The sequence below is a fragment of the Colletes gigas genome, unplaced genomic scaffold (genome assembly GCF_013123115.1).
Source record: "Colletes gigas isolate AHSC1104 unplaced genomic scaffold, ASM1312311v1 Colletes_gigas_Sc00015, whole genome shotgun sequence".
Taxonomy (NCBI): domain Eukaryota; kingdom Metazoa; phylum Arthropoda; class Insecta; order Hymenoptera; family Colletidae; genus Colletes; species Colletes gigas.
The window spans coordinates 1-11,989 of NW_025106644.1; the positions used below are offsets into that span (position 1 = coordinate 1).

General features: G+C 37.8%; 1 long non-coding RNA gene across 1 annotated transcript; it reads right to left on the reverse strand.

Annotated features, from left to right (window-relative positions):
- Positions 1-6,982: 6,982 nt before the first annotated feature.
- LOC122399857 lies at positions 6,983-8,210 on the reverse strand. The gene is made up of 3 exons (XR_006259303.1): positions 8,056-8,210; positions 7,817-7,907; positions 6,983-7,502 (listed from the first exon to the last, which is right to left on the reverse strand). It is a non-coding gene; the product is annotated as an uncharacterized LOC122399857 (long non-coding RNA).
- Positions 8,211-11,989: the final 3,779 nt, after the last annotated feature.

Sequence of the window (11,989 nt, forward strand, 5' to 3'; positions counted from 1 at the left end):
GTCCTCAGTTAGACTCATCCAGTGCAGACGCGTGTAAAAACCGAGTGTAATATCAAACCAAAGAAATATATGGTGAGTTGTAATTGTTTATTGACAACGAAGTAGGAGTGAGAGCGTATAGTTAGATACACGAAGATTGTCTTGCATTCACGAGTTGTTAATAAAGTTGAGGGTAGACGATCAACAAAGATTTGCACTTAACCAGTCTCACGAATTCAAGGACACTACAATTTGGCGACGAGAATGCGATGCTGGTCGAAAATTGTGATGTAAAAGTATACCTCGAGAAAGTGGCATGTGAGGAACCTACATAACCTAAATCGAGCACGTGTTCGATTTCACTGGACACAAACATAAGACGATTTACACAGTCGATGTCGGCGACTTTTACAAAAGGTAAGTCTTAACATTTAAGTCAACATTTTGTTCAAAAATATTCTATAAAGATCTCTGTAAGTTTCATCTCTCATGCTTCAAAAGTCTTTATACAGGTTTATCTCTTATGCATGCATGCAACTTAATTTAATTGGTTGTTTCATAAAACAAATTTATGGTAAAATGAAAAACGTTTTTGACAAGTCCTATAAAATACTTAAGTTTATTTGTAATTCATCAGTAAAAGAATCTACATCTATATTATCCAATAAACAAGATATAAAGACAGACATACAGTGCCAAACAAAAGTAACTGTTAACAAAGCATAATATCTTCCTTATTTTTGGTATAAAATATAAGTTTGAGGTTTGAACTTTAAGTATCTCGCGAAACAAAGCGATTAATTAGGCCTGTAATAACAAAAAATAATAACATACACATACAGGGCAGTTTTTGACAAAACAAAAGTATTGGCACACTTACTATTTTATAATACAATATTCAATTTAATATTTTGTTTGTAATCCTTTTTGTCTTATTATACTTTGTAACCGATTAGGCATTGAATGTACTAAATTTTGTGTTGCTTCTAAACCTATTTCGTTCCATTCCTTCATAAGTGCATCTTTTAATTGCTCCTTTGTCAGAATAAGGAGTTTTCGGATCCTTCTTTCTAACTCATTCCATATGTGTTCAATCGGATTTAAATCCGGCGATTGAGGAGGGGTTGGCAATGTATGGTGTGTATTAAAAACGATCCATTGGCGGACAATATAAGCAGTATGCTTGGGATTATGATCTTGTTGGAAATAGTAGTTTTCCCCAAGATTTAATATTTCTACACTTTTTTTAAGTTTTGTTTCAAAATATTTAAATATACAAAGGGTATAGCCGAATAAGGGGGTCAAATGTGCCCCCAAACCGAATGGAACGAGCCACGGGTCATTCGATAGCAAAAAAAAAATAACCCCTGTGTGCAAATTTTTAACTTGAAATCTCGACCATGGGGGTAGTAATGGGGTGAAAACGAAAATCATGATTTTGAATTATTTCTCTTGACCTATTGAGTAAAAAAATGTAAAAAAATTCAGAGACATTTCGGGTACCGGGGCACATACTTTGGGAGATTTTCAGATTTTTTGATTGAAGAACCAGGTAGTGAAAAATAAAAAACAGCAAAAAATGCCGAAAAATGCCGATTACGTATTGAAGGAGGCCCGGAACTACTTTTATACTTTTACAGTAAACAGGTATTACTATTAATATTACTCAATTTTTTTCAGATTTTTCATTTTGGTGCGCCGCAGTGAAAAAAAATAAAAACCGAGTTTTTCCTCGTTTTCTGCGTATTAGAGTAACTTACACGTTGAATTTTTATGCGTCCTTCAATATATAAGTGTTTTGTAGACTGTTTAATGTTTCTACACTAAGCAGAATTACATGACAATTGAAACAAATAAAATAAAGCCAACCGTTGAGCGCACTATATCCTAGAAAATCAACGATATTTTCAACGGCGTCGATGGCGCAGCGTTAGAGTGTCCGACTGATGAACCGCTGGAAGTTTTTTTACCGTAGGTTCGAGTCTCTCTTCTGGACTTAGTATTTTGTTTTCTTCATTATTTTTTTTTTCAAATTCTAACTATATAACAATGCTTTATATTTATTTATAAATGTTCTGATAGCATTTTACAAATATTTTAACCTGAAATATGTATAAATATAGTCATGAAGTGTTTTTTGCGTTTTTATTTTTTTTGTCAACCACGATTATTGTTTAACATCTCTTACACTGAAATTAATGTGGAAATGTTAGTTTTTCAAATCTCTTACCTTTGACTATTGTGAATGGATCGGAGCAGAAGATTGTATATTGGCTTACTATTACTTCTTCTCGCCCTTCGATCAAGCAGACCTTTCCTTCTTTTCTCTTTCTGTGATAAATATGATGTTTGCTACGGCTTCAGTATCTAACGTAGACATGTAAGGGCCATTCCACGCCAAATCTATTACCCACTCTCTGCCAATGATACTTTTTTCTAATAAACCCATTTTTAAGTACCAGTTTGATCGTTTCATGCTTATTTTTGAATGAAGTATCATTGCTCGATGGAAACCACGGGGAAAAATGATTAATTGTCCTACCTGCGTTACGAAGGAAATAAAGGTTCGTTGGGTGAGGGCCCAGACCGTTCAGGTCAATGGGTGATTGTCGCGTTCGGGTTTCACAATGTATTTTTTAATTACTCAGTTCAGCTACTGTATGCGATGGGATTTATACATAATTACTTGGCATGGTCCGTAGAGGTTGGTCCTACAAGTGTTTCCATTATCTTTAAAACCAGCAGTAAGGAAAGGATAATAACCGTTACATGTCTACGTTAGATACTGAAGTCGCAGCAAACATTCATATTTATCAAAGGAAGAGAACGAGAAAGAAAGATCTGCTTGATCGAAGGGCGAGAAGAAGTAATAGTAAGCCAATATACAATCTTCTGCTCCGATCCATTCACAATAGTCAAAGGTAAGAGATTTGAAAACTAACATTTCACATTAATTTCAGTGTAAGAGATGTTAAACAATAATCGTGGTTGACAAAAAAAATAAAAACGCAAAAAACACTTCAAGACTATATTTATACATATTTCAGGTTAAAATATTTGTAAAATGCTATCAGAACATTTATAAATAAATATAAAGCATTGTTATATAGTTAGAATTTGAAAAAAAAAATAATGAAGAAAAAAAAATACTAAGTCCAGAAGAGAGACTCGAACCTACGGTAAAAAAACTTCCAGCGGTTCAACAGTCGGACACTCTAACGCTACGCCATCGACGCCGTTGAAAATATCGTTGATTTTCTAGGATATATTGCGCTCAACGGTTGGCTTTATTTTATTTGTTTCAATTGTTATGTAATTCTGCTTAGTGTAGAAACATTAAACAGTCTACAAAACACTTATATATTGAAGGATGCATAAAAATTCAACGTGTAAGTTACTCTAATACGCAGAAAACGAGGAAAAACTCGGTTTTTATTTTTTTTCACTGCGGCGCACCAAAATGAAAAATCTGAAAAAAATTGAGAGTAATATTAATAGTAATACCTGTTTACTGTAAAAGTATAAAAGTAGTTCCGGGCCTCCTTCAATACGTAATCGGCATTTTTCGGCATTTTTTGCTGTTTTTTATTTTTCACTACCTGGTTCTTCAATCAAAAAATCTGAAAATCTCCCAAAGTATGTGCCCCGGTACCCGAAATGTCTCTGAATTTTTTTACATTTTTTTACTCAATAGGTCAAGAGAAATAATTCAAAAACATGATTTTCGTTTTCACCCCATTACTACACCCACGGTCGAGATTTCAAGTTAAAAATTTGCACACAGGGGTTATTTTTTTTTTGCTATCGAATGACCCGTGGCTCGTTCCATTCGGTTTGGGGGCACATTTGACCCCCTTATTCGGCTATACCCTTTATCCATAATACCATCTATAAAAACTAGTTCTCCAAGTCCAGAGGAACTCATACCACCCCATACTAATACACTACCACCCCGTGTTTAAGGGGGTAGGCACGGCACGTGACCTCGCCGATTCGGCAGGTCTGTATTACAGCAGATATTCTCTGCACAGAAATGGTAATACCATCAGATACGCTGCCGCCTAAAGAAATCAGAGGGAGCTGCTTGCTATTGCCATATACCATTCCGAACAGTGTGACCAATCGACAATAGTAACGGCGAACTTCCTTAGCGTCTAACAGAGTGGTGGGGATAGCAGGTATATACTACTAACCCAGCCCTCGATTCTACGGCTGTATTTCGTTGAGTACAGTGAGTGGTGGGAGGACGTAATTTTCGCGGACGAGTCTAAATATAATATTTATGGAAGCGACGGAAGAATTAGGGTATGGCGGAAGTCGAAAGAAGAACTGAATCCGAGACATTTGCAGCCGACTGTGAAGCACGGTGGTGGGTCTGTGATGGTGTGGGGCTGTATTTCGGCCCATGGAGTAGGCGAATTAGTTTTCATCGACGATATCCTTGATAAACATAGATATCTACAGATTTTGCAGAATAATTTAAAGAAAAGTGCTGATAATATGGGACTTCAAAATGGGATAAAGTTTTATCAAGATAATGACCCAAAGCACAAAGCACAAATCGCGAATTGTGCAAGAATTTTTATTATACACTTGCAAGAATATCCTCCATCCACCACCGCAATCGCCAGACTTGAATCCCATTGAAAATTTATGGGACGAATTAGATCGCCGAATTCGGACAACTCCCATAAACACAAAAGAAGAGTTAAAAAGACGTTTGCAAGAAGAATGGCTGAGTATTGGGCAAGATTATTTAAAAAAAATAATTTGTAACATGCCAACGCGATTACGGCACGTCATACAACATATGGGATATCCAACAAAATACTAATTAATAAAAACAAGATTTATATATCGTGATATAAACTTAGTTTTGATAGTGTCCGAATATTTCTGTGACATGAAAATGAACGTACTTTCTGTTTTTCTTTTATTATTTATCTAATCACGTATCATAAATAAATATTTCTTACGTTTTTGTAAACTACACGCTGCATATTAACATACATGAAACCTTTTTTTGTTCTCATTGTTTACATTTCTGAAGTACGGAATATAATAGTCAAAACTATAGTGGTGTCCGAATATTTTCGTGACCGACTGTATGTAAGGTATAAGGAAATTTATGAAGTATCATAATGTAAAAAAAATGTCGAAATTTTTTTTTAGCGGAAATACACGTTTTAGGACCCCCTGATCATATTGTGACTATTAAAAAAAAAGACTTTTTTTTTTGTTCCTATGCTATTAACAGGATTACATATAAACGGCTGAATGAATTTCAATGAAACTTTACATTTCAGTTTTATGTTCTCGTTTCACGGTCTGATTAGATTTTGAGCGTGATCAGCTCCCAGATAATGATGATTATACGACTTTTAGTTTTATAATTATTTCGATACATATACATTATTTGTAACAAATTTTGGCAATTATTTAGAAAAGGGGGAGGTCTCACCGATTTTGATGATTTTTGAATATGTTGTAAAAATCAACATTTTGAACAACTTTTTCCTATACATATAACCACCGCTTGGCCTTATTTTTCGAGATTTTTCTTCAAAAAGATTGCTGCTACTGCAATGAATTTTGTCTATATGTACATGTCCGTGACTCTGTATGCGTCAGTCCACGATCGCCGATTTTTTCTCTTGTTTGTGACAAGAAATAATGCATAATGTGTGAAGCTAAATCTAGTTCTGTATTGCTGTCAAAGGTTCGAATATTCCGAAGTATGGAACTCGCCAAATACATTATGTAGGCTATTTAGCTGAATTCTTCTTCCATCGACAATATGATTTTAATGATCGAATAATGAAATGTTTCCCACTTCTGATAATATCAATAGAGAAAATTGAAATAGAAAATGAATACGTGGCCGACCGCCTTACGGCGGCCGGTATAAGAAAATCTAACCCAGACCTAATCCATTATATTAGTTACTAGGTAGAATAATTAGGTTTATAAGGGTTAGATGTTTTTATGCCGGCTGCCGTTAGGCACACCCATTGTCGGCCGCCTCGATGCATCTATAGAAACAATGAACAATCGGCGATTGAACGCTTACACACACGCTGCCACAGCATGTACTTACGTATAGATACAATTCATGTAGTAGCAGCGATCTTTTTGAAGAGAAATCTCGGAAACTAAGGCCGAGCGGCGGTTATATGTATAGGAAGAAGTTGTTCAAAATGTTGATTTTTACAACATATTCAAAAATCATCGAATTCGGTGAGACCCCCACCTTTTCTGAATAATTACCAATGTAATAAAAATTACTCTTGTGGTTTATACCACTTGAATGTAAAAAGCAATACAGTATTTTCTCTATAGAAGTGATGCTCTCGGGGCTCAATGCTCGGCTGTAGCGTGGACGAGAAACGATTCTTGATACTTTGTTGACGCTTACTGGAGGCGGCGAGTGTAGAAAAGAACAGCGAGCATATGACAAAGAGGGACTGAGCGCTCGAGGATCGTCGACTTTGATATCGTTTCTTTCGCTTCGGGTCGGCTGTGGCAAAACACAGGCGATGTTTACGGTAGCCTATACGATATCGGTGTTCTAATTCCAACCTCTACCTCTCTTGGCAGAGGTCGCAGAATGAAATACTGATTCTGTATAGGCTCCCGTAAACATCGCCTGTGTTTCGATACAGCCGATGTGGAGTGACCTGAGCGATGCATGCCTTTGATCGCTTATTGCGTTAGTAAATAGGATCTGAATTGTACATATATTGTATTTGGTGTCATTTTAATAAGAAAAGTGTTACGAATATGTTGATGAAGTTTGAGAAAAGGAATAAAAAATAAAAATAAATTTCGTTGTTGATTTAATATTGTATATGTACTGGTTAAATCGCGTCATGACTTCAGTATGTACATTTTAAAGAAAGGACAAATATAGCATACGTATACATATTTTATTTTTATTTTTATTTTATTTAATACAGCTTTTTATTAGGAAAACACAAACAGAACAGGAAAGTTATGCACTTATCCTAACATAAATGAACGCCTGATACACAAAGTACTTATCGAACGCACATTATAATACATAAGATTATATCAAGGTTATGTTATGTGGGATTTAGAAATAAGGAACGTGGTGATAAAAATATTTTATTTCGCCGGTAATCGATACAACTGAAACTCGTGTTCGCGCTCTATATACACTCTTTTGAAGACTCTTGTTTTCGTCAGCTGTTACGCTGCTTATATACTATTGTCGACCTGCTCGCGGGTTATCGCACCTTCACTCTGTCACACTCACTCACTCGCATTCTCTCTCTCACACTCATCCTTGCGGCCGTTCACTTGTCATATTTTGACGCGCGCTTTGTTATTCGGAGCGTCTCGTAACAATGAGTGTCCCGGACAAAAACGCGTGAGCACCCAAAACCTTTGCCTACTTTTATACGAGTTCATCGATCGCTCTAGCAATTATTTTATTCCTACAGTTATGATACCTTCTCTGGACCACACCTCTTGAAATAACGTGCTGTACGTCTTGCTTTCATCTGTAAAAAGAAATGTAGCATACAGGAACGAAAATAAAAGAAAAGACAAGTTTTATAGTAGACAACGATAAATTTGTTTATTTTAATATTTCGCAGTGACTCGGTTTACGGATCCTTCTTGCACGGGCCTCGTACATTAACTCGAGTCCTGGCCGCGCGCGTCGGAATCGCGTCGCTCTTCGCGACACTCACACACACACACACAGACACACATGCCCCTTCCACTCATACCCTGCCTGACATACAACAGAAAGAAATGTAATAAAAATTAGTCTTGTGGTGTATACCACTTGAATGTAGAAAGCAATACTTACATCTTCTGAAGAATGTATTATGACTGTTTCTCATATATATTTTCTTGCAACGGTACTGGCCCCTTTCAGTTGCAATTACTACTAATAGAACCTGTGACAGAAAGTTAGAACAAATTGTAATAATTTGGTATACAATACAAATTTAAATGTATTTTTTTTTTTTTTTGTACGTGGGGAAATCCTCATGGACACCCCGAGGCCCCAAGTAGGGGGGCCTCGGGGTAGTGCCGGACTCTTACCGGCTAAAACCCCACGGTGACCGTCCTCCGCCATCACAGAGTCCCCCGCCTTGCCTTGCCTGTCGAGGCTCATCCCGGGGGGAAGGATGACATGTCCCTCCCCCTCTGATTCCTCCGCCGCGGACGCCAGGTCACCCGACGCCCGCGGCACCGGGGCTACCTTCGGTGCTCGGGCCCCTCGCACTGAGCACCTGCAGCCCCCAGGGGCGGCCCGTCAATGAATCCCCTCGCCACCGACGTGGTGGCCGAGGGAGCATGGTGATTTTTGCCTGTAATACTGCTTACCAGAAATAAATGTCACAAATTCATAGCTGAAAGAGAAATTCAATTGATCCAATTATTTGCATAAGAAAAGTATCAGTGCTATACTTACAATTTTGTAGCTGAAAAAATAGGTGAAACTATACATTATTAGAAGAATGTAAAGAGACCCACCACCACCCCCCTCATAGACGTTCCCCTTTACGCTGTGTCCTTCACATACATCTTACTTACATTCCTTTTTCAACAGCTTCTCCTATCCATTGAATGGACTCGCCGGTGCAATGGTATATTGTAATTGCAATTGCTTATGTGACAGCTCTTCATATCCGCTGAATGCACTCGCCGGTGCTGCTTCGATGTTGTCATTCATCGTTATAACATGTACTTTATTATTTAGTGGTACATGCTCCTCTTGTTTTTATATGCGGAGGTTCTCTGATTGGCTGGTGTCTATTAAATCTACTGTCTATGATCTCTGGCAACATGCAGTCTTCATAGAACTTCCTCAGTTTTTCCTCCATTTCTGTTGCCCAGAATGCATCGTTTCTCGGTACTGTTGTAATTGTCATTCCTTTGGGCGTCCACAAACAGAATAAAGCTGTTTGTCTATTTGTTATGTGCAATTGTCCTTGCACTTGATAATAATAATGGTGATTTTTATTCATTTCACCATCCCGGAAAATACGCCGTATTGCAGGAATTTGCTGTACTGCTTCGGCAGGCGATAAATCTTTCGCCGATGCGGGACATTTAACTTCGACGATGGTATCGTCGCTCACAACACCGTCAGGAGTTGCACCTAAATAAGGCAGAGCGGCATCGATAAACAGGCCGCACGGGACAATATGTTTTCCTAATTCTTCTTCCAATTGTTTCAACGCCTCTGCCTCATTCTCTCTTCCGTATTGCACTGAATGCAAGTGTTGAAGTTGCGGGTACATTATACTTTTCAACGTATTTGCCCGTGGTGTTTCCTTTCGTAATCGGCATACCTTGCCGAAATTGGATGCGGTTAATAATTTCTTCCTATAAGCTATCCATTTCTCGCTGTTTGCTTGATCGCGAGTTTCTGCTTCAATCTGGCATCGCATCGTTTGCCACTCATGCAGTATAGCCAAGTGCCTTTGACACTCCGAAAAGTATACTGCTTCGTCCATATCTGGCTTCTCTGCACTGGGGCCGTAATCCTGATCGCACGATTGTTTCTCGTTTCGGAAGGAGGATGCTTTCGCTTCTTGTTTATATTTTCTTGCCATTTTCGCTGCATGCTTGCGACGTTCTTCCATCCTTTTTGCGATGGCTGTCGGCTGTTTATTCATTGCCGTGCTCACTTTGCTGAATGCCTCTTTCGTATTAAATTGTACGACAGCAGCGGAGACTCTACCTTGATAGGAACCTCTTCGTCCAAAATTTATCCTTTTGCCTCCGATAAATTTGGCGACGATATTATTAAAACTCTCAACAGCATTATTGTTTAGAGAGTACAGCAAACTTTCGGCTTGGGCGAAAAGTGGTTGCATCGCTTCTTGTATATTTTGAAAAATACCAGCTTGCATCAATTGTGGAACGTAGTTCACAATATTTGAGTCAGAGTATTTCTTGCAGAAGTATGCTAATCTCTGACACTCCTTGTGTTCTCCGAAAACGTGACTCGGTACATTTTTCATGTCTTCTTTTAAATTTTTTATTTGATCTACGAGTCTTAATTTTTCTTTGAACCGGTATTCTGCTGCTTTCTTTACAGCAGTACGCAGGCGGAGAGCATTAGCCTTTACGACAGCTCTTAGCTCTTTGCATCTGCCTTTTGCTCCGATGTCATTAATTTTTCTACTGAAATTCCGTAGCAGGTGATTGGTGCATTCTATTTTTCGTACTTGCACCATATACTCTTTATATGGATCATTGTCCAATATCTTTTTGTACACACTGCTATCGCCATCGGCAACTAGTATGGAGTAAACAAGGCCACGCATTTCTATACTGCATTTAAAACCTTCGATTATAGCAGCACTTTCCATGCCAGTCGAACTCTGATTACGACCCCAGTTTTTAAAGCACCGATGCTCGTGCGCTTCTTCCTTTTTTTTCGCCGCCGTTTGGCAAATCATGCAAAATTTATTCTTCACGTTTGCGTGTAGCACTTTCTGGGTGTTATAACCCACGATGACTCCTACGCCAGAGAGAGAATTATAATCTCCTCCGCGGTATGACCGTTTCATCCAACTTCCATCTGCGACTACTGCGATCCACGGTATATTACACCCTGGTAATACGTCGCCTCTTGCTATGGCTAGTTCCCTTTCCTCTTTCGCAGCATCTTCCATTTCACGTTGTGCGGCCACTTCGAATGCATCGATTATGTCATTCTGACATTTCTTATAAATTCTTCTCGACATGCAGGATACATTTATACCGGGCAACAGTTCCTCCAGCTGATTGTATCCGCCGCCTGTCACCATTGTTGCAGACACAGCGGCGCACAGTGGTTCAAGCGAGGAAAAAAGTCGATTTTTGAAGGTTGTATATCCAGGTTCTGTCTATTATAATTTCAGATGAAGATGATTGAAGTATGAGAATCAACAAAGATTTCTGTAAATACCCACCTGATTACAAAGATATTATAACATGAAAGTTAGGAAATAGGGAATCGGTAATTTTGGACTAATAGTGCACCTACAAGTAAACGCAGTTACAAGTATCTGAACAATTTAAGACAAAATACAATTATGTAATTTGATTATGTTGACAATAAACAAGTAAATTACATGAATAAAGTTAATGACAATCTTATTTATTTCAATAGGACATATGTTGAACAAAACGGTATTTTTAAGAATAGAATTAAAGTTTAATTAGACATAACTTTTTTGCGTCAGCTAGCGTCAAAATGAGACTTAATGCTAATTGTGCACTATATTTTTAAGTTTATATCCAAACATTTTTCAGCTGCGTAAATCTGCGATTTTGGTATTGGGAGCATTTTTTCTGTAACGTTGATCAATGTCTGAAATATCTCGCTTTCATTTTAGGTCATTGATATTGTCTTAAATAGAGTCATATATTTTTTAACTTATTATTTTATTGTATGTGTTATTTTCTACAAAAAAGTACTAACATATTTATATCAGGAGATCATTAGTTTTAATTTAATGACTTAATATTAATATTCAAAAGTCTCCGAAAGTAATAGTTTTTCGACATAAATATGTTAATACCTTTTCGTAGAGAATAATACATTTAAATGTATATGATTCCGTCTAGTCAGGTCTAGTCACCTGATTGGTAATTTTTACCACCTATTCCGCGCGCCTGAAAAGCGGCCCGTGCGGAGTAAGCAGTACCAATGGGGGTGGAAGGCAAGACAAAGATGATTTTGCAATGTGGTGGAATTTCCGCCAGGCTTGGGCCCCTGGACATGACCTGGTCAATGGCCATTAGGTTCAGTCTCTGGGCCCTTTGGAAATTCACATTTATGATGCCTGCAATTAGCCGTTGAGGACGACAAAATTCTAACAGATACAATTCAGAGGACTAAAAAATAAATAGATTCTCAAAAACGGCTGTACTGGCTTGCGTGTCATAAACGTGCCAGCAGTTTGCATTTTGGATACGGCCCTTTGTATAAATTCTTGGCCACCCAAGAGACCTTACGAAAAAAAAATAAAAATAA